At 40.5% G+C, this 24,237-nt stretch overlaps 1 long non-coding RNA gene across 2 annotated transcripts in view; it reads right to left on the reverse strand.

The window, feature by feature from the left end:
- Positions 1-431: 431 nt before the first annotated feature.
- Positions 432-24,237, reverse strand: part of LOC310902156 — a 30,292-nt gene continuing 6,486 nt past the window's right edge. Inside the window, exons 1-3 of one of the 2 annotated variants that reach the window (XR_014586523.1) lie at positions 21,007-21,120; positions 16,562-20,182; positions 432-8,740 (exon numbers count right to left, since the gene is read on the reverse strand). This is a non-coding gene — a long non-coding RNA (uncharacterized lncRNA). Of the gene's footprint in view, positions 8,741-16,561; positions 21,121-24,237 lie in introns of those variants that run through there. The other variant, XR_014586522.1, reaches the window with a different exon arrangement.

Raw genomic sequence — 24,237 nt, forward strand, 5'->3', positions numbered from 1 at the left:
AGTAGGAGGCTTAAAGCCTACTCTTTCCTTTGGCATGGCTGATCTAACTGCAGAATAAGTCACGTGTTAACAGCTGGACTGAAAACCGCCCACAGATGTTGCTTAATAGGAGCCTGAGTAAGTCCACCCACTGCTGGTACATTTAGTCCTCCTAGAACAGGCAGGTGTATAATCTAGGAAATTTTCCAGTTCAGCCCTTGGAGACATGAATCATTAATGCTAAGTGCAAAGAAACAAGGTCCTTTTTACCCATGGGGGTGAAGGAAAAAGACCATAAACACAGAAAAAAAATGGTAGGACATCTGTGAGGAAGCAACCAGTTTTTCTTTATGCCAAGGCTAGCTGTTGGCTTTCAGTATAAGAAATAACACAGTGGTCTCTCCCCATACTCTGATTTTTTCATGTGTTACCTAGAGCATTCACAGTGCTAGTAGGCTGGGGTCAGAGGCATCAGGCTGTGAAGCAGCTGAAATAGTCATGGACTTCTGCTGCTGGTGGCTCTGGGAAGCGTGCTTACACAGCTCACTTCTGTAGCTGAACTGCTCTAGTTTTCCTTCAGGGAAACAAGCTCATGGACTCACCTGGGGTCTGCATGGCTCTGAGGAGCGGTGGCAGCCATGGAGGGTCCCTGCTTGGACCCTTTGCCTTCCTATCACACCCCATCACAGTGGGACAGCCCTGGCTTTCCCTGCCATGAGGGCTGCAGGAGCACAGCACTCAGGGTAGGTGAATTTAGTTGAATGTGTGGGCTGGGCATCATCCTTACTACAAAACACAAAACAAAAAGAGGTCCATTGGCCTATTTTCAGGAAATAAGAGGCTTCTAGGACAGAGCCCAAGAAAGGTATTCACACATGAAGTCCTGTGTATTCCCATAGCACTGACATAGTGCTGTGAATGGCTAAGTAAATAATAGCCTGAGAAAAAAGAAAAACCTACTTTTATTCTCTTCAGCAGTTTTTCTCATTGTCTTCTGGACCTTTTCCAAAATTGTAGTATTTTGTAAAGGTAGACTGGCTCGAGCCTCAAACGAGTGGTTTGGCAATGGGGAGAAGGGGAGAGAGTCCTGGAACACCCATCCCAAACCTCAGCTTTGAGTGAGGACTTTCATGGCCATTAGCACAAGGACCCTTTTTGGTGGTACTGGAACATCACCTGACTAGGGTGACCTCAGTGAACCAGATTCTTTTGCCCATTGCAAACCATAATTTTCTCCTCTATATCCAGCAGTTTAGTTTTGCTCTAAACTGTCTGAGTCTGTGTCTCCAGACCATCTCCACTTCAGTTCTCTCTCACTTCGTATTTTGTTCTTAATCAAAATAAGTATTTATTCTTACTTAAAAAAAGAAAAGAAATCAACTTCATTTAAAGAAAGAAACAGTAAGAAAAGGATTTTTCAGTTTTGAGCACTGTGATTTACAAGAGAGATGACAGGGTGTGGAGCTGCTGCCTGGTCCCTGCAAGGTATGTATAATGCAATTAGTCACAGGGCAACATAAATAGACACTTCTGAATTGTAAGCACTTCTGTGACTAGCAGACATGCTGCTGCCTAATCTGGGAAAAGTGCACTTTTTTCTGGGGTTTACAAAACAGCTGGCAACACCTCTAGAAAGTTTTCTGCTTTTGCCCAGAGCTCTTAGTTACGGAGCCATGAGTTTCACGTGACCTTAATCAAGAGCTGAGTTAGCCATGCATTTTGATGTGACTGTTGACTTCTTAAGGACATTAGTTGTGTTTTAGTTTCTTATCTATTTTTTTTGGACTGAATATCCTTGCCCTGGAAAAACTGAAAACAAAAATCTCTTGTTACGTTTTTAAAGCCAAAATCAAAATCCTCTCGGGAATGAATTGTTTTCAGTTCTCTTGGTTTGGTAAACTGCTTTGGAAGATTCGTCCAACGACTTCTGACTGTTATTTGTCAAACAAATGGGAGAATATTAACTCCTGCCCTGAGACATTTTTGGGACTTGGCATAGGGTTGCTGGGAAATATCCAAAAAGAACCAACAGCAGTTGATTGAAAACAGAATTACATTATATTACATTGGGAAAAAAAATCACCAAAAATATTATTTTTATATTACATCTACAAGTAAACTTCCTTCACCAAAGACATCACTGGGGTGGGGAAAGAAGAAGAGTTCTCATTGACCATACGTTCCCACAGCAAGAATTACATTTGGTACTGTGACATAAAATAAAACAAGAACCTTTGGATGAGATGCAAAACCAGAAGGAACTATAAAGATCAGCCAGGGCAGACCTAGGTGGGTCAACTACTACTCATACGCCTGTTGCATCTTTCCTTGGGTATTACAAATGAGGTAGCTTTTACCTAATGCTTTGAAGTCCTTAGATTGAAAATGGACAGCTCTAAAGAAGAACATATGAAAGGTGAGATACACAAGCTATTTTAAATGTATATGTATATACTGACAGATGGTATTATACCAAAAGCAATGACCAATTTGCTATTCTGTTGTTGAAAACCCAAACTAACAATCTGAATGTATTTTCTAGTCCTTTGCCTTTTTGCTCCTAGAGTTTTTTTTTTTTTTTTTTTTTTCTACATGTCCTCCATTATTTCAGAAGCTTTCCAGTCTTGAAAACAGGTTTTTTTTTTGTTTTTGTTTTTTCCATTTTTCTAGCTTTTAGAATCCGGTCTTGATTGCCTTATGTCATGGCTTCCTTGCAGTTCCTAAATGTTCTTCCCCCCAAAAAAAACCACTGAAGTTAGTGTCTGAGCCTATAAAGAGGTGTTATAGAATATTTTTATATTAGACAGATTAATGATTTTGAAAGACGATGCATTTGTCATAAGGCAGCATTTTGGCAGAAAACTGAGCTTCAGTGAGCAGCTGTTTTCTATCTTGTCACGCGTCTTTGAAGATCTAACCTGAATTTTCTCCTGAATTTGGAGTTTTACAAAATCACAACTCAAGGCTATAAAAAAAAAACACACAAACAAAAAAACAAACAACAAAACACACACACACACAACTTCCCTAGATTTTAAAAGTATGAATTCTAACAGAGAGAGGAAAGGATTTTTAAAATTCCTTCCCTGTACTTTTTGTCTGTGACCTCCTAAATTGCAGTTTTGCTTGGTGGAGCTAACCTAATCACATAGAGAGGTTTCTGCATTACAAATGATCACCCTGGAATTTAGAGTCAAATCGAAACTTTGAAAGCTAGAAGAGAAATCTTTATGCAGTATTTCTGGAGGTCACATACTGGAATTTCTTTTTTCTTTAAATAAATCAAATTTCAATGTCAGTATCCTACATCAATTACAAGAGGTTTCTGAAACAACATTTTATTCTGTGTAAGGTACAGGCAAAGAAACACTTCCAATGATACAGCAGCAGCAAGAGATAACTGTACATTCTTTATCACTCTGTCATTTTATTTCATAGTAAAAGTCTAATGAACTACCCAAAGTGGTTGCTTGAAGCCTGTCCCTTGGGAGCCTCGCCAGGATGGCAATCTGCTGGCTCACTGTGGAGCGCAGGCAGAGCAGGAATTCTTTCCTTTAATGACACCAGTTCTGCGAATTGCAGCGTGTGAACTCAGCTTGACCCTGAACGACAGACTTTCCTAAAAATGACTCTTAGGTAATGTGGCCAATTCAGACAATTCAAGGTTGTTCCTTTTGGCATATACCCTGCTCATTGCTTATCTCTAGAACGAAGCTGAACAGCAGTCCATTATGCTTCTCTTTGCAGAGCTCAGTGGGTAGGTATCATTTGCAACTGTAGGGAGGAGAAAAAAATGAGCACAGAAAGAAAAAGTCTGGAGCAGGAAACAGCGGTGTTGTTATGGGGGACAATTAAAACCTAATGCATGAGGCTATTCTTTAGAAAAAAAGCATGAAACAGACTGGGAGATCTGTCTGAGAAAATCTCTATTTCAACAGCCAGCTCGGGGCTTGTGCTAGTGATCACGTATACCAGAAAGATGATGTGTTTCATGCTGAGCTTCCAGGTATTTGCTTTTATAATGCAACATCCTGAAAGATGAGCAGGCTGGACCAGAGTGAAGAGGGAGAGGGAACAGAAAGACAGCATTCACCTTCTGGTTTTTCCCTTCTTCAGCGTGGTTTGCCTGCATGGATCAAGTATCTCAGACGTGGTGGTGTTCTTTGCTGGGGCATCCCCTGGCACAGGCGGGCACCGAGGACCATGGCTGCAGCTCTGTTGGGGCAGGAGCTGCAGGCCTGCACGGAGCTGGACCCTTTCCAGGACAAGGTGTTTTTCTGGCTGCTAGGAGGCTCCGGGTTTACCTGAAGGGCTGGCATGTTGCAGAAGAACAGGAGTATTACAGATTTGAGGCAGAATGTAGTTGTCTGCAAGGGGGGGGTGACAATGTAGTGGTGAACTTGGGCTACGAGAGCCCCACTAGAGAGCTGTGGTGGAGCCCAGGGTTGAGGCAAGGAGGATGTGGCAGCCTCCCCAGGGTTACTCTCAGGGAGCCAAGGGGGAGAAACTGAAGCTTTCTATTTCAGCTGCCACGACAGGCTTTGAAAGACAGACAGGAAGGAAAAACTGCCTCGCATTCAAATGTGGAAAGTCCCCAGTGTCCAGAATGTGTCAGAAGGTAGTTCCTAGAGAACACAAGGGACAGGGGACTCCTTCTCATCCCAGTTTGCCCCAAGAAGCCCAGCAGCAAGAGCCAGAGAGTTTCTGTGCTTCCTGCACTGCTGTCAGTGTTTGCATGCTTACCTTCCCCTCCACCATGAGATCAAGACCTATCACCCATGTGTGATCCTCTGGAAGTCAGGAGAGCAGGAGCAGCTGGAGCAGCAGGACCAGTCTTTCCCTGCGACTGGTCTGTAAGCAGGCAAACTGCAAGAGGCTGATATATTACAGGGTACCTTGCCCAAGGGAAAGTTTGTTCTTTGTTCCCTTTTAGCCAAATTAGCTTTTATTCCTAAAAGACATAGATTTCTCTCTCTTTTAAAATCTCTTTAAAAGAAACGAGGTCCTTGCAGTCATGTTTTAGGTGTGAAAGTTGGTGACTGTGCTTTATTTAACAGATGTATACTTCTTTGTCTGTAGGCTGTGGATTTGCTACAGAGACTGAGAGCTGTGGGGTCACACAGTGACTGTATATTAACTAAGGCTGTTGAGCGTTTCTGAGATTAAAGTCTCAAGAGTAATCAGTGTGCTGGTCAACGTGCTGATCTCCATGTGTCCAGCTTTGTTATGTACCACCTGTGAAATGGGAAACCAGGATTCTACAGTAATTATGACTGTTATTCAGGGAACTGGTTAGAAATTAAAGGTCATCTAGGAAACCAAAACCAAAAAAATCCAGCCTCAGAAAGAAAAGACACTGATGAAAACATCTTTCTAGGTCTAGGAAGTTGAAAAAAAAAACAATGCTAACTTTAATCTCCACAGAAACTTGACATAGGGGTTACAATGTATTTTGTGACTTTACTGGATTTTCCTGCTTGTTCCCAGCACAGAAAACAAATGCAAATCACTCTGGGGACAAGTAACCGTCAAAGGCTCCATTCCTTTCATTCCCTTTCTTGTCATTTCCCTTTCAAACCCCAATACTTGCTTTGCAGAGTTTATTATTAGCAGCTGTGCCTGAAACTGGGGAGAGTGTTGCAAGAGGAGAGCTATATATATTTTTTGCTTCAGATAAAACATTGTCTCTTTCTTGGCATTGAGTGTCTTGGAGCAACTTCATTGTTTGGCTGCAGGGTGTGGGAGTGAAAAGGAGAAGGTAACCTCTGAAACCTTGGACAACCCTTTTAACTCCTAGGCTGCTCTGTATTCATCTCTGGGGCTGTCAAGCATCCCTCAAAGCTAATTTATTGTTTACTGTTGCTAATTTATGGAGGAGAGAGCAGTCAATACAGATGTTTTCAGTATCTATTCTCATATCTGTCTCATATTCACATCTAGAAATTTCTAGCTATGGGTTTGGAGATGTCCCTGTGCCACTATCTTTAGGCATCATTTAAGCCTCTTCACTTACAGAGTAGTAAAGCAAGAATAATACTGAGATGGTCAGAATGCCTCTTCTTCTCTTATTTAGTATGCCAGGTGGAATAGTCTCTATTAAGTTCCTATAAACTATTAACTCTTTTTCCACATTAAAAAAAAATAATAAAAACTGTCTTTACAACTTCCTGACAGATATTAAGACATGATAAAATGAAGATGGCTTCACGCTATAATTAATTAGGACTTCTCTTTTAAGAGCAAAGTGGAGCAATGTAGTATTAGTGTTGATTTTATCAACTACTCTCTTCTCTAAGTGAAAAAGTCCCTGAAGATTTAAGAGAATATTTTTCATGTGACAATATTTGGGGAGTCATGCTGCCTTAATTTAAGGTCTCTAAATGTCCAAGTCCCTCAAGACTGCATGGAGGACAGTCCCAGACCGAGGGTCAGAGTGATTCCGTACTATAACAAATTATGCTGTAAGAAGGAGGAATTAATGTAACCACAATGCCCATTTGATGGCTTGCTCTGGAGCCTATTAGATAAAATGAGCTTTGGACTAGTTCTTCATCCAGACTTCCTTTCTCAGGATTACTGTTACACATCATGCAAGTGTTTGTATTTCTCTCTTTCTTCTAATCAAGAACTAAGCTTACAAACCAGAATTTAGTAGGATTTTGGCCAACATGATCCATCCTAAGCAGCATGTCTTTGCACGAGGAAGTTTCAAATACTATTTTACTACTTTCAGCCACAAAAAAAAAAAAAAAAAATAGCTCCAGCCCTGTTTTTGTGTGTGGCCCACCAGTGTCAGGGCAGAACATGGAGGCAGGAATGAACAGAGTGCAGATCAGTGTTAGGCACGTTGTGTAGAGCTGGTATATGATTGCTGGTGGAGAAAGAAAGTCAAATATGGCATTCATTACCTCATTCACAGCCTGATATCAGTCTCAGTCTTTATCCTCAACTATTTGGCTTTTGCCACCCCCAGCCCTCATGACTCCATCCTCATAATGAATAATTCAATAAATATTTTAAAAACTCTAGCTATTATTGCCTGTTTAAATCTTCCTACTTTATGGTTTGTGGGGTTTTGAGGAATTGCTGACTGTCAGTTCTCTGTGGTAATTATAGGTCTCATATAAGGCACAGGGAAGAAAATAGTGTTTCTTGGTATAGCAAACAAACAATTCATTGAAACTGGTGTAACTGACAGACTGGAAAAATTATAATTACAGCAGTGGGTAGGAAAGGAGAAGAGACTAGTGAGTTCTTGAGGGATAGAAGCAGCAGAAAGAATGTAAAAGAAGAGGAATGCCAAAAGAATGTCATTATTGACATTCAATGGTGGAGAGATTGAGAGGCATTGAGGTAGACATGAAGGAATATGAGGATGGAGCAGCTATTGTTGGTACAGATTTGTGCAAAAAGAGAGAAATGCCAGCAAGGCTGGGAGGTGAACAAGGGCAAGAAGGCAGGGTTTGTATTTTAGCTTCAGGGAATAAGCAGTCAAAATGAGATATTCATGCTACGGCTGAGGGAAAAATATCAACAGAGCAGGGGAGTATAAAGGACAAGCAAGAAAGCAGTTCTGAAACAAAGCAGTATTGAAGTTCACCTTGCCCTCACCTAAAACGTTTTTGCCCTTCTCTTATTTGCAGACAAATCAGGAAAGTGAAGTGGTTGCCTCAGACCAACACTATGCTTAAAGGAGAGTGACACTGCATCCCCTCAGTGCCTGCAGCATCCCAAGGCACAGGACAACAGATGCTGCAATGTAAAAAGACCTTATGTAGCACTGTGCAACGCTCCAGTGTTCATGGGTCTTGAGACTTCTGCTCTAGTCCTGTGAAATGCTCTTACTTTCCTTGCCCACTTCCTCTTTACATAGCTTTGAGCAAAAGGAATCAACTTTCTGTTTACATAGCTAGTAAAGATGGTTTCTAAATAGTTTCCAATGCCTGATAGATTTGTCATTTCAAGGACATCACAAAGTGCTGTTCCAAAAGTAACAAGCAGTTTCAAAGACAGAAAGGAACTTGGGAGTAGGTCCCTTTCCAAGAAACTTTCTAAGGCATCGCACATTTTCCTAGTTGATAATAACCTTCGCCATTCTCTGCAGTGGTAGGAGATTCTTATATGGGAACAGAAGATAGGTTAGGATTGGAACTATTCAGGAAAGAAAAAGAAAAAGAAAAAAGAAAGTGTAGGTGTTTCCTCCTCTTTTCTTTTTCCTCTCTATTTGACTTTCACTTGTTTGGTGAAACTGAATGGCAGAGGGAAGGGTTTCTCATTGTTGTGTCAGGAGATATCAATGAATTTAATTTCAATAATACTATCCTATGTGTATCCTTCAAGTGTGGTGAATGTGCCACTTATTTCCCATTATGCAAAGGGATGTTTTGATATTAAAAATGTTTTAAAATATTATTTTTACTTTTTAAAGATAATTTGGAAAAGCCAAGATAAATTGAAAATATTTTAAGTTGCTGAAAAAATAATCTAAAACTCTTCCTTTATCTTAGGAAGCTACAAACTAGTATTCAGTTTGTGGCAGGGAAATTGAAGGAAGTTATAATAAATAAAAGAATTATATATACATGAGTTAATTAGGTAAGAGTTAAAACATCTTTTTGTGAGAGACCTTAAGTCTCACAATACTCAGGGAACAGTGACACAATTAATATAGTATATTCCAGTTTCCAAACCTTTTTGTTGAAGCATCTCTCCAAAGGCTAAGGTGTCATGGGATGAACATGGGTGTTCTCTCTTGAATTAGCTGTCAAAAGATAAAAAAAAACAAATGAAGGAGGAAATGGACTGCTTTCTTGTGGAGAAGCCACCAGGGGAGTCGTGTTGCATCTGTGCTCATCAGCATATTTCTAAGTGGTCTGGAAAAGAAGCTGAAATTCAATGTTAATAATGTGACTGCATAGTTACGGAAAAAGCAAGCCCTTAACACTATGATGGGCTATGAAACTGAAATTACTATTCAAGAAAGAAACCATAGTGTTTTCATAAAATAGCCTGAGTTGGAAGGGACCTACAAGGATCATCACACTCATCTCATGGCTCCACACAGAACCACCCCAAAATAAAAACATTTATCTGAGGTCATTGTCCAAACACTTTAACTCTGATGGGCTAAGGACGATGATCCCTGCCCTGGGGAGACTGGTCCAGTGCCTGACCACCCTCTTGGTGCAGAACCTTTCCCTAACCCCCAGCCTGACCCTCCCCTGTCCCAGCTCCATGCCGTTCCCTCGGGTCCTGTCGCTGTCCCCAGAGAGCAGAGCTCAGCGCCTGCCCCTCCGCTCCCCTCGTGAGGGAGCTGCAGGCCGCCATGAGGCCTCCCCTCGGCCTGCTCTGCTCTGGGCTGAACAAACCAAGGGACCTCGGCTGGTCCTCATACCTTTTGCCCTCTAAACCTGTCACCACCTTCTTAGCTCTCCTTTGGTCACTTTCTAATAGTTTTACGTTCTTCTTATATTATGGTGCCCAGAACTGGACACAGTGCTCAAGGTGAGGCTGTACCAGTGCACAGGGACAAGCACATCCCTCACCTGGCTAGCAATGCTTTGCTCACACCCCAGGATATGGCTAACCCTTCTGGCTGCCAGGGCACACTCATATTGACTCATACTCATCTTACCATCAACCAGAACCCACAGACCCCTTTCTGCGGGGCTGCTCTCCAGGCTCTCATCCCCCTGTCTGTACATATATCCAGAGTTGCCCTACCCCAGATACAGAATCCAGCACTTGCTCCTGTTAAACATCATGTGGTTGGTGATTGCCCAGCCCTCTAATTTGTCAAGATCCCTCTATAAGGCCTCTCTTCACTCGAGGGAGTCAGTGTCTCCTCCCAGCTGAATATTGTCCACAAATGTACTTAGTACACATTCAAGTCCTGCATCCAACATTAAAGAGAACAAATTACTGATGTTCAGTCTGATTGTTTACAAACGACAAATTAAGTGGTATGAAGTATTAGAAAAAGATAACCAATGAAAGAATAGGACAAGAGAAGCGTCACTGTGGAATATTGTCTGAATATTCATTATAATATTTAACAGTCCCCCTATCTGAAAGAGGATGTATGCAACAGTACAAAGAAAAAGAGAAGGATGATCACAGATATCAAATGGTTTCTGTATACAGAGATATTAAATAGACTTGATCTCTTCAGCTGGAGAAAAAGGCTACTTTTACTCCAGGCTGAAGGCAAGACAAAAGGAGAGATGATCTTGAAATAATTTGAACAGGTTCGGTGGAAGAAAGGTTTAACTATAACTATTAAACATGACAGAACAAATGAATCTTCCAACACAGAAAGTCTCCAAGTCTACATGGGAAACTGAAACTATACTGTTGGAAAGATGTCCCTACACATTCCTTTTCTGCTTCCTCCCTAGGTTTCTGCTACCTACCACACCTACAGGACTCTGACTGGAGCGACTCTTGATCTGATAGGGTACAGGTGCTGTTACTGTCCTCAACTTTTCATCTCACCCGCATTCCTCCTCCACACAACACCACTCTCTGGAAGCTAGAACACAAACAATAGAGTTAAAGCAGATTACATGTGTGAAAATGAAGAGAAACAGCACATTTTTCTGGGATTTGCAGATGCTGTGACAGGCTGCCTTAGTTAGGAAACGTCAGAACTGTAATCGTATTAATAGAATCATTTTCTTATGCATGTGGAAATGGAGATGATGTATCATTTACAAGTGAATGAGGATTCGATGTTGGTAACTGCTGGACTGCATAATATGGCCACAAAATGTTTCCATAATAATGAGTCCAGGAAATTATTGCACAGCTGTAACACAAGTGTAGGGGAGATTAGTAGAGACTTTCAATGGATTTTTAGGTTCTCCCTTTTTAAAAATACCTTTCATCCTCAATGCAGCCTGATTGCGTATGGCAGCCAGCATGAAGGCAAGAAGCAACTACAGCAAAGTTTTGCAGAGAAAATGTGAACATATGTGGATGTGCTGACATTGTAGCTCCAGGATGTAAAGAACTTCCAGAAGCTAAATCACATGAAGAATGACAGGATCATGATTTAGGCTTTACTCAAACAGAGTAGGAAATCTTCAGAAGAAATCATTTTCTCCCTGACCTATTTACTACAATATTTTTCTCATTCCCTTGGCTGTAGCAATTAGAGTTTGATTATAAGCAGACACAAAGAATCTGTGGAGTCATTTATTCTGCTGTGATGACTTGTGCTGTGTTTCTCCTACCTTCAGGTGGAGAAGCTAGCAGAAGGAAGCACATGGCCTGGGACACTAGTCCCAGATGACTGGGAAAAGGACATTGGGAAGGGATATGGCAGGTAGATCTGCCTTTATCTAGAAAATTTTATTTCCCTGCTTACTCAAAGCAAAAAAAAATTACTTCCCAAGACACATTTTCATTCATATGCAGTTTCCCCCCACCAAATAACTGAAGTCTGGTCCAGGCTGAAGCAGTAGGTCCTCAGAGCCTTGTGAATTCCCTGGAATTTGTTCTTAGATGTCTACAAGGACAGGGGACATGTTAATAGGAGAGGCAAGATCCCATTAATAAGAGATCCCATTAATAAGAGAGACAAGATCCCATTTGATGTTTACAGGAAGAAGAAAAGAGGGTGTCATTATGAAGAGGTCCCAGTTTTGATATGCATTATGACCAGCTCTTCTAACCTACCAACACACCAACCCATATAAATTCCACAATACAGCTTTAGTGATAAGATCTATACTAATTTGGTCATATCCTCAGCTGATATTAATCAAAACTGAATAGAGGATATACTCCAGCTGTGCAGATTTACTCTGGTGGAAGATTCAGGCCTGTGTTTTTTGCTTGGCTTTGGATTATGACATGTTAGATTTATTGGCTCATTTGCTACAGTAAATGAGAGTCTCTGGGCTGAGACGCATTCGATAGCAGCGTGGTGAATGGACTGGCTGAGGAGCGGGACAGGAATGAAGAGAGAACATTTGTTCTGAAATACAGAAGCCAGTCCTCATTCCTCTCCTAGTCCATCATTACTGCTTTCCACGTTGAGTAAAGATAATCTGCTTTGAGAGTTGAAATGAGCAAAGGCATTTTTTCCTTAAATGAAAAGTGTTGTAATGAAACAGATTTGACAGTCCATAGAGTTCACTATAGATCTTTGTTGAAGTGGACTAGCTGAATGGAAAAGGATTACCTAATTTTTGTGCTAAGAACTGATGTGTAAAGTGTGCAATGGATACACACAGATAGTTGTATAGGGCATGGCAGTGTTTGGTTTTACATTTACCTGCTGTCTTGTACTGAGATCTCTAGACATGAGCTGGCAATCATGAGACTTTAAGGAACTTGTGCCAGAGTGTAGGCTCCTTAAAATCATACTTATGATTTTAAGTACGTGATAAATGAGTAAATATAGACAGATGAGACATGATGACTTTGTGTGTGACAATAATATAAAGCTGGTGAATGTGGTGATCGCATGTAACAAATGAGAAAAATATTTTTCTCGTTTGATTTCTGACTCAGACCTTAAATTTTTCTTGGAATTTCACTAAACAGTGGACACTTCAGTAAGGATGAAATCTGCCTCACAACAGAATTCATAGACTAAGTTTTACAGAAGATTTTAGAGCATCTACAGACAAGCAGTTTTTACCTTTTTACGTATAAAGCTCCTGGTACCATAAAATACAGCATCCTGGTATTTACAGTTGATGTGACAAACTGTTTTAGGGTATATGATAAAGCTCTTTATCAAAGCTGTCTTTACATGTTTACTTACAGTCACAGAGAGCAATGTTTGGAAATATATCCTCCTCAGTTCTCCCTGGAAAGGACAGTTTGTTCAGTATAATACTTGACGTTAGTGGTGGGATTTGGTTTTGGCTTATCAGCTTGTAATTAAGGGAGTTGTTAATGCTGATAAGGAATTTTGATCTCAATCTATAATCCATTATCAGTTTTAATGGACAAAAATGTGCTCAGCGGAAGAGAGAATACAAGCTGTCATGGTGTCAGATGCTTCACTGATGTGAGAGTGTGCAACCTAAGTCCATGGAGCAGCACTGACACAGAGGAGCTGGAGACCTGATGTGGCACTGACAGATGAGCTGTTAAACACTTCAGAGCAGCAGTGTAATTTTTGGCTTTCTTCTACTGTGAGTCTTCTCCACTATTTCTAGTAGTGGTTAATAGAAAATATCCTCAGTCAATATATGAGGTTCACAGTCTCAGTGTAAGTGATCCACGCATCCCTACAAGGGCCTCTGAGGCAAGATAATCTCACTAATCACCACTTCCACATTGGACAGCAACTTCATACCTGACAATTGTTGCCTGGAGTGTGGCAAAGCCCAAGGAGGCTCCTTTGCTGACTGAAGGGATGGGAGCATAGCTCAGTGACTATTGAAATGAGGCAACTATCAACAAAGCACGGGGAAAAAAACACAGGGAAAGTCAGGTAGCCATCACTACCCTGACACTAAGGAAGCCTAATCAATTGATGAGAAAGATCACTTGTTTGCTAATTGCAATTAGTTGAACAAACGCTGAGCAGGGTGACTTCCCTGACAGTTGGGAGACTACACTGTGGAGCCCATCCATCTCAGAAGCAGTTAATTAACTTTACTGCCTGTTCCCTCACATTCAAGGAGGAAATGAGTCCAGTTCTGTCTTTGTAACCTTTTACCTTTATTTATTTATTTTGTCATTACTTTGGCAGTGATTCAGTGGACACTCTCTGCCTTGCTTGCTGCATAATCACCTCTCAGATATGGTCATTACATGTTCCATGGGATTCAAAGGCCCTGTTTGCCTCCTTTGCTGTCTCAGGAACCGAGATGACTTTTCTTACCTTTTCCCACAGACAGTATGTGGAAGGAAAACACCATTGCCTACTGCTAGAGTTCAATGAAACTGCATGCTTGGGTTTTTCTTAGGGATTTTGCAGGGAGACAGACACTGTGGACGTAATTTTTCATCTTCCAAAGGAAGAATTGCTCAGCCTTTTCAAAATATTACAAAGAAAGTCATTCTAGATCACCAAGAAATTAATCAAATTGCTTTTCCTGTGACTTTTTTTCTCCCCCATTCTGCCCCCACATGTTTTCTAGTCCTTCTGTTGCTCTATGGCTTTTCAAATCCTTTGTACTTTCCAATCAGAACCACTAAGTTGCACCTTATGTTTGGCTTTTCAAAGCTAGCTAAATTTTTTGAATTTACAAATTGTGCAGACGACAATATTTCTATTTCAACTATGCATTCTGCTCTTACTAGTTGAGAAAAATGACGAAGAAAAATCAAAATACTGAAAACTGATTGGAATAAATATTAGTAATAAATTTTAAGGAAAAAAATATCATTTACTCATTTCTAAAAAACTATTTACCAAATCTAACTTTCATCTTCCTGTAATCTTCACTAAAACCAACAGTTTCTCTCTCCCTCCCTCTCTGTCTTTTTTTTTTTTTTTTCTTTCCTAGGAGGAGTGACCAACATATAAAATATACTACTACCATTAAGTGTCAAGATACCAGCCTGATGGTATACCAGCCTTGAAGAAGAAAACCCAAGGGGCAGAAGCCCAGGCCTGTCTCATGCTTCTTCTCAGCCACTGCTGTTAACACTGGTTCTTGCTAGCAGGGTTCCTGTTTAACACTGAAGTGGGTTGTCTGGAGAGGCGTGGAGTCTCTATCTTTGGAGATATTCAAGGACTGACAGGACAGAGTCCTGAGCAGCCTGCTGAAGCTGACCGTGCTCTGACTGGGGCCGGAGTAGATGATTTCCAGTGGTGCCTCCTCAGCTATTCAGCAAGCGCATTGCAGAGGCAGCGTTTGCTAAGGAGGAGCATCACAAATGTGCGAACAGTTGGGCCTCACTCCAGGGTCTCAGTGTGCCCCACGCTCTCTCAGTGGATGTCCTCTGTAAGGGCCTGAAGCACAGACAGCTGCATGGCTTTCCCAAGTAAGAAGCAAGAGGCATTGTGTGGAAGGGCAGAGAGCTGGACCTGCATTTCTAGAAGACCAGACCATCAGCCCTCCCTCCTTCTGGCTGTCCCTGGCTGCTCTGCATGCACCGATGTCCTCCTTTCAGTACTGGAGCATTATAATTCACAGACTGTGCTTGCTGCCAAACCTCTGGTGCCCTGAAAGGCTGTTTGTACCCAGTGGAACTGAAGAGAAATCACTCGACTACAAGTACATTAAGCACATGAACGGCTCTGACAAGAGGTAGAGCAATAATTTGTTTGGTAAGCTGGCTTATGCTTTATTGAATTCATTTACTGGCTGTCCAACAGCTCCATCAGGCGCTTTTGCAGCAGCCAGACATAGAGACATGATCTCCAGTCTAGAGTCAAGTCCAAAGGTCCTCCCCACTTCTTTCCTACAGTGGTAAAATGAAAATATCCTCAAGCAAGCAGAGGTGTCCTGCCACAGTCACTTACAGTATGTGCTGTGCAAACTAAACATTAGCAGCATTTCAGCAGAAGCAGCTAGGCGCAGCTGTGCCAAGCTTTAGCAGGTTAATGTGCTTTGGACATGTCTAAAGTGCTTAACAGTTTGATGTGGCAAGGGCAGAAAATACAATTTTAATCAAATCTGAGCATTGTTCTCTCTCCAGGTATAAAAGCTTCATGAATGCAACAACCCGTAATACCTCACATTCAGTTTTTTCATGCAGGTTGAATACAAATTGTAGCATGTCTTTAGCGACACTGATGTGGTAATAGAGACAGATTGCAAATTTACCATTGAAATACTGAAGAGGACATTTTGTCTTAATGACTTTGCAAAGTGGGAGAAACAAGTCATCAGTAGTCTACTTTTCTAAAGGGAAGCCTGAGAAAACCAATTCAGTGTTGGCCACACATGTATAAAGCAATTATGGTAAATAAGCCATAATACAGAGAAATGTTAATCTATTTTGTGAGAGATAAGGCAAAGGTTGGCTGGCTTCTACGGGCTCAGCATTGCATTGCAACCTACACACTCAAAATGTATTGTACATAATAAATGGAGTGGGAATAGCTGATGAATATCACAAAACGGAGACACAGAGAGCTTTGCTGCACCACTGGATAATGTTTGGGTATTTGCTAGTGACAGATGGTAGGCTTTTTCATCCGTATCTCTGTGCCCTGGATGGAGGATTGTTTGATGACACATGAACAGTTACTGTCACTCTCTTCTTTGTCATCTTGTAGCATTCTTACAGCTTTGAGGGCCTTATGTGTTTAATCGTTTATGCAGGGATTTTATGAGGCAGGTGCTTAAGAGTGTGGTAGGAGGGAAGATAAAACAAATAAATTAAAGTCAGTTCCAGTTACTCTTAATCCCAGAAAAGGCACAGACTGACATCACTTAACTGCTCCTAAATGGCCTGGGTCTTGTATCACCGTTGGAGCTGACGACACTAGTGGTGTTAACTGATAGCATGCAGAGGCCAAATGAAGGAACACACCAACCAACCAAAGGAACAAAACCATGTATGGACAAATTCCCTCCTCTGTGGATGCCAGTGGGAAGGCACAACATGCGTCGAATACCAGAAAATTAATTATGAACTGAAATACCCTTCAGACCAGTCTTACATTGTTCTGATGCCCAGGCCAGATGTTGCAAGAGGCTGGAGGTGACTGAAGGTGACTGGAGGTCTCTCTTCATAATGGTTTAGCTCCGAGAGGCGTGCACCCCACCAAGGGCACTCTGGTAGCAGGGTACTCGTGGGGCTGCATCCACACTGGTCTCAGCCCCTTTCTCCTGACTGATGGCTCCAGCTTGTTGCTGAGAAGTCTTCTGAACACTTCTTCAGCTGCATTTTAAAGGAGAGAGAGAGGAAAAATAAATAAATAAAAAAATAACCCAAGAAGGGTAAGCGCTTCTACTTGGGAGAAAATGAGGGCTTGCAAGACAGCCCAGGCTAAGGTGGATGGGGACATGTTAATACTGAGCTTTGCTTTCAACCCCTTCTTCCACCACAGACAGGTGATCCCAGGCCTCTCGGCAGCCTGACTCTCTGAGACCTCTTTCTGTAGCATGACTGTATTCCTACAAACTGGGCTCTGGGTCCTGCTCCTACTTCGTGCTATGGAATTAAGATCCAAGTCCTTACTATTGCACAGCTCTATCATCCCTTCACAGGTAACTGCACTCTGTTGGTGGTCTGCAGGTGGTCTATTGCATTTTATTCTGAGAGCAAATCAATACATCAGGAGAGCTGCTCCATCGCGTCCTTCAAGTGCTTCAACCGCCAAGAGGCATAAGGCTGCCCTCTCTGCAGAAGCCTGAGATAAAACAATTCCAGCTTTGATTAGTTGAGGCTAAAGCATGAGTTAACAAATATTAGACAATGTTTCTTTTAAACCTGTAGTTTTTGCCTCCCCATTTGTCAGTATGTCTTTATATGTTCCCAGAGGAATTTGGTCTTATTTGATGAAATATCTCGTGGCTGGACTGTCTCCAAACATCAACTGTAAGCCTGAATAATTATCAAGGAGATCATCACAATTCATAATAAGTCGTGTGCTAATTACATGTACCCTATGAGTATTTTCCTCTCATTTGTCTTGTGAGTGCTCATTTTGCAGATTAATAATGAACATGACAAATGCAAGTGAAACCAGTGTTGTGGACTATCAAATTAAGGCATGGGGGGATTGGGCTCTTAATTAAAACTACTATTTGCTTGGAGTTACAAATGGTACTCATCTTGCTTCCAGAAAAGGCTATTTATTAAAAATGCATTATTCCCAGGAGAAAAGGCCCTGAGGCACTCTTAACACCAAAAGAATCACTTAGTATTGAAAACTCTTTCATATCCACACTGAATTGAATAGTTTATGAAAAATATCAGCTTGTTAGACTTGAAGGCCATTTCTCTCTTTCTCCCTCTCTCTTTCATGTAGGCAAGTGTAAATAAGCTTTTGTCTTTTGTCTGATCCAAAAAACTCAGGTCTGTGGTTTTCTCTCCCCAGTTGGGCTTGGACTAGAGTTTCTCACTAAAACTGTCAGTGAGCCTCACAATAACTTTTTGTAGTCAAGCGGTACAATAAAGGTGGTTGTGAATGGTCATCTGTCAGAAGTAACTGTTTTGGTCACTGACAGCTTCATGGGCTACATGAGACTCTGCAGTCTGGAAGTGAAAAATGGTTTACTTATATTTTCAAAAGAGCATCTCATCACCTCTCACAAGCTAAAAACCCAGTATTTTTGGTTCTGAGACAAGAAAAGATGTGGATTAGCAATGTGTGCTGTGACATCTCTGGATTTTAAGCTAGAAGCTAGTGCTGCAGCAGCCAATGTTTCAGAGAAATAAGTACTTTCTTTTGGGCATCAAAATTCAGCTGGCTCTGGGGTTTATAGTTTGACTGGGAATGGATTCCTTTTGGTTAGATGGAGGTGTATAAGCAATTAGCTTTTGCAGCGCTAACTTTATGTCAGAAAAGCAATCCTGATCCTATAAATTCTATTCAAAATCCCATCACTCTTAATTTCCTTTCTATACTGCTTTTCTGGTCACCATTTGCTTCATTCTTTATGATAGCTTAGTTAAGTTTCTAATGAATATGCTGGTTTCAGTAAAATATCTTGTGTTCCTCTAAAAAGCCTCACATTAAACTACTATAGAGCTGTGTTTCCCTGGCAATTCCCCCTCCTCCAGTAAGCTAACTAACCTTAGTGCTAAAATCAAAAAATCATTTCCAACAGGGAACAATTTCTCATTTAAAACTCCGGGATTTCAGAAATAAGGAAGATGAAGATGATCTCTTGTGGAATGGCTCTAAAAAGTGTCCTCTCCCATTTTTAGCCCTTTTCATACCCCAAAAGAGCTAATTACAACCCATGTAATTACTTGCTTATTAGTTCGTGACTCTGTGACTCAGGTGCCATCTCCCATTAGTCAGCATGACCTCCCATGCATTTACATCACAATGGCATGAAATTGTAATTGCAAGTAATTTTAAAGTCATAGGGCTTCTCTCTTGAAACAACAGTTTTGCCCATCAAAGTGACTTTCATTCGGTTAGTCAAAACATATAGTAACAAACTGATTGGAAGGTACCCTACTACCTGATTACCAAAACACATGTAACTTTTATAGAAAAAGTAGGTCGTTCAGGTATCTTACTACCCTAGAAACCTCCAGAGATGTTATTTTTGGGGGCCACCACCTTTCTAAATATAGATTCTTCTTTAACTAATGCAAGTATATTTGCTAAAATGAAAACTTCCACAGAAAACAACATTTGGTTCATGTCACCTTCTGTTCATTCATCAGAGGACCCAAACCAAACCATCAATTCTCTACTAGATCTTTCAGTGCTGATCAATTCTGCTGCTAGTGGCTGACTGGCTTCAGGACCTGCCCTTGTTACAGTGCTTTTCTGTATTTCTGCTTTCCCACTTCATTTCTGCAAAGCAGAGGAGAAATTCTTAAACAAAATTTGCAGAACTGCAACTCTCTAACATTGCCGCCAAATGTCTTTCTTTTCTTATGGTACCAATCTGAATACAGAATAGGCAGTGAGTTTGCTGACACACATACTTAAATCAGAATAATTTTTCTTTGCAGTATGTTTGTTTTTATGACCTTGCTTACATATTTATAGAGCTCAGTTTTTCTGAGGGAGAGACTTGTTTATGTTTGCTCATGCAACAGCTGTACTTTGTCTTTTAAAAAGACAGTATAGTCCTTACCCCTGGCTATTTTTAAACTACCTAAGTCTCATTCGTCATCTAAAAATAAGTTTCTGATATCCACACGTAATATACATATAAGCATGACATGACCAAATATGGTGGCATAAAGGGGTTCATATCAGGCCTTTGGCTTCTTCTATAGTGACAATAATGATTTTATAATTAAAACACGGCAAAATTATAAACTGATCCTGTGCTTCCTGTTTGCAAAACACCATGAGCAGAATTTAGTGCTTTTTTGCAAATAGAGTCTGAGCACAGAGCCTTCTCCCAGCATTGTTCAGACAATAATTGTTTTAACTCCCTGAAAGGATCCATAGAATCATAGAATATCCCAAGTTGGAAGGGACCCATAAGGAACATGGAGTCAAACACCTGGCTCCACAGAGAACCACCCAGAAATCAAACCTTACGTCTGAGAACATTGGCAAATGCTTCTTGAACTCTGACAGGCTTCATAGTACAACCACTTCCCTGGGGAGCCTATTCCAGTGCCTGGTTTATCATAACTTCTGTACAGAAAGAAAGTCCGTTATTTTGAATTTTGAAGGGAAAAATAATGTTAGAATGTAAAATGAAAATTCTGATCCTCACAAATAACCACAAAAGATCATTAAAACATTATTGTTATTATTTTTTAATCATGCTTTCTAATCAGTTTTTTTTTCTTTTTTTTTTTCCTTTTTTTTTTCTTTTTTTTTTTTTCCTTTAAAGGCAATCCCAAAACATCTAGGCCATCTGACTCCCAAGGCTTTAAGGTTTCTTCTTCCTTATTGACCTTAACTAATTCCTGGAGAGCATTGTTCGGGTTGCCTGAACTGAACATGGGGCTCTACCACCAGGGAAGAAACATACTGCAGCCTGGGAGCCTTCAGGTCTCTTGAGAATTTAGGGCTGTCAGGCTCAGAGGAGAGACTCTGGGGTCCTTGACTGATCAGACCCAAAGCAATCCCCATAAAGGAGCAGACACGGACCTTGGCTATCCAGGCTTTCTTGAAATAAGCATGCCAAGCTGGTTAAAAGAAAATGGCAAGGGTCAGTTAACATTCAGACAGATGAACTACATAGGCTTCAGAAAAGGTTTATATTTTGATTAACTTGGCATTTCTTTGACAAAAACAAACAAACAGAAAAAAAATCCCACAACAGAACAGAAAAGGTTTTCAAAGGACATGTCCTTATCAAATCAGTATCTGTCACAGTTTAAAAGAATGCCACAAGCAGTAGACTTAAGAGGGTCTGGCTTCTTACCAATTTGTGTCTCACAAATGATCACCTTTGTGGCCTTAATCATTTAAAGTAAGGAGTATACTGGTGGTTGGAGCCTCTTTCTTACCTTTCCTCCTGGGCTATGCTTCTCACAAGTCTAGGAGACCTTTGAGACAACTGCCTCTCTTTAGAATCAATAGACTGTTTCATTCCAGTGTTACTGGGGAAAGACGGTCAGGCTGGAATTCACAAAGACACAAAGTGCAGCCCAGCATATTACCAAATCAGACAGCCTTTGGTTATAGATTCTACCGTACAGACATTTACCAATACATACTTCCCTCCCCATTTACCTCCCTTCCTCCTCATGCTGTTCTTCTGTAGTTAGCTGGAAACATCAGGTTCAGTGTGATGCACAAAACAGAATATTAAAATCAAATTAGCAAGAACATGAAGCCACCTAATATTCTAGGGCTTAATCATTAAGGCCCCCATGCAGCTGTTTAGCTTTAGAAGCAGTCAGAGCCTATTGATCTGATGAACTGAGCAGGAATATGTGTCATTGTTTTAAAAAAAGCTTCAAGAAATATTTCTGTATGACAGGGCGTAGATGGTAAAGAGATATTTTTAGTGTAATGTTTGAGTGCATTGCGAGTCTGCTTGCATTCCTCCAGAAAAGAATGAGTCATTACACCCAGATAATATATGCAATAAATTTAACTTCCTTTTCTGCTCATGCAATGCTATAAAGCAAAACAGAGTTCCCTAAGATGCTTTCTTCACTAGAGCTCATTCTTCACTGAGACCCTATTTTTTTTTTTTTTAGTTTAGTATTTCTGTTACCCCCTGTACCAAGTTAACATTTAATAACATTTAATAACATTAACACTCTTCCCTTGTGTGATAAACATGCAGCACAGATTTCAGGTGGAGTACTGCACCCCACAAAACTTTGAACTCCCCTTTGCATTTTACATATCTTATGCACCTTTTAAAGCTTCTCTTTAGCTTCCCTTTCACTGTTTTCCTGTCTCTATTTAGGTTAGCACCCCCAGTGCTGCCTGTTTAGGTCACTAACAGCTCTATCCCTCCAAACTTCCTCTGTCAGTGTTTTACGAGCATCTACAATAACAAAGTTCTGGCATCACAGTTGTGTCCTACTGTAATAAATAATAAACACTCCTTTGTTGTTCCTTTCTGCAAGCTGCGGATATGTCTGACATTTTCTTAAATATTCAATGTTTCACTTAGACAAACAAGAAAAGCTTCAAGGGCATTGTTATCTCATTGTCATGGAAAAGGTTCTGCCTGGATGACAATATGAAAGGCCATTGTATGACATGGCTTCCCACAAAACAGAAGAAACAAAGTTCTGTGGTTTCAGCTCAGCATGTGAAATTTTCAACAACATTAGAGGGCTTTCTGCAGCAGCAGTCTTCATAAGTGAATATATATGCACCCAATTATAAGAATACATTTTGAACTTCATAGTGGGATGGATGACCTAGTATTACAAGGCAGCTCCTAAGAGAAAACTTTTGTAGTGGGAACTTTGTGATGTTTATTGAAATGTAAGTACATTTTTTCCTTAATTCATGGCAGAGATGGTTCTTGTGTGCAGCATGTTTTGTTGAAAAAATAAAGTCAAATTATATTTTCACATAGTTCAAAACTGAGCGGTTCAGATGTCAAATGATTTCATGCAATTCAAAACAGAGATCATCCCTATTGTTCTTGCTTATATTATCGTATGAACCCTATTGTGATTATATAAGGTATTTTTAGTGCTTAGTCTAGCAATGGTATTGCAAGAAAAAAGCTTTATACAGACTGCATTATTCAGCTGGGATAAAGGGGCATAAAGAGTGTTCAGAAAATCACTTGCTAGGGGAGCTAGGTAGAGATTCCCAGAGCATTGGCTTATCTAAATGAACAACTTGTTTAGTAACCCTAACATAAAGACCGTGGGACATGAAGACTTCACAGAAACAATGGTATCCAAAGATGGGAGAAAGGTCCGTTCAGAAGCTACAGACAGTGATCTGTTATGGTGATTAATGATTTTTACATATATACAAATTTATATTGTAAGGAATCCTTACAATATAAGGGGTCAGAAGGAACCGTTTCATCACCGTGCCTGTGTTCTGTAGGAACCTCCTACAGTGTCACCTGCAACTTATGTTTGACTGGAAAATTTTCCAAAAAGCTACTCTACGTAGAAGTACATTAAGACCATTTTGTATTTTGCCTTTACTGGTGACCTGAAATTTAGGATCTTGTATTTTAGATGTTTATAAGTGTCCCAAAAGTGGAGCTTATACAGATTACAGAATGGCCTATTTTATGATGGTTATGACGGAATTTTTTTTTTTTATTGAACGTTCAGAACTTTACGGGAAAGTGACAAGAAAGGAAAGAAGCCTTGTGTAATGACTGTATTTTTTTTTTTATTTTTTATTTTCATTAATAATTGTAAAATGTGGAAAAAAAGCTAGTGAGGTTTGTAATGTGGTGGAAGGAAAGCTGGCATATGGGAAGACCTTTGCTGTGTCAGCTGTAATGTTGCTCACCTGAGGCAAAGAGAATAAAAATCTAGGGTCAATAAATTGACCTTGATTTTGTTCCAGTGATGAACTCATCACAGACATTAATTTGACATTGTTCTAGTTCCTGCTTCTGATTGAAGGTTTTAGGTGGGACAGTGTCACAGGCCTTTGACAGTCGAAACATAGAGCATCTCAGCTACTGGGAGAAAAGCTTCTGCATTTCATTAAATGGCTTTTAAAGCATGATGGAAAATTGAGCAGTATGAAGAGATTGCAAATGCCAATGGAGGTATTTACACCAGGTTTCTAGGCTCCACTTTAAATTCAGCTCCTGGCCTACCAACGCTTGGCATTTTCTTTGAGCAGCACAAATCTGAGAAGAGGAAAGGAATGTGAATGATCCCATTAGCCCAGATCTCATAGCTCTTATGCTTTTGGGACTTCAGAAATTGACAGTATTTGTTGATAAAAAGCCTGAGAGATCAGCTAGGACAGTAAGTTACTGTTAAGAAACAGCTTACTTATTTGGTTAATTTGCTGCAACTGGGTTGCCTGTAGGAGTGTATGTGGATTTTATGCACATCTGCATAAATTTTTTTCACTGCCCCATGCAATTTGAACTGAATATGCATGTCATTCCACACCCCTTGAATGGCATTCAATGCTCCTTAGTAATGAAAAAACTATTTGCCTTTTCAGAGGCGCAGCAGCAGGAAATGTATTCTAAACTCATTTCATGTAGTTTGTGGAATTACTCAGGTCTCTTTCCAGCTGGAAGCTGGTTGGCAAGCACACAGCAGCTTCTAGCC

This window comes from Anser anser (assembly GCF_964211835.1).
Source record: "Anser anser genome assembly, chromosome: 7".
Lineage (NCBI taxonomy): Eukaryota > Metazoa > Chordata > Aves > Anseriformes > Anatidae > Anser > Anser anser.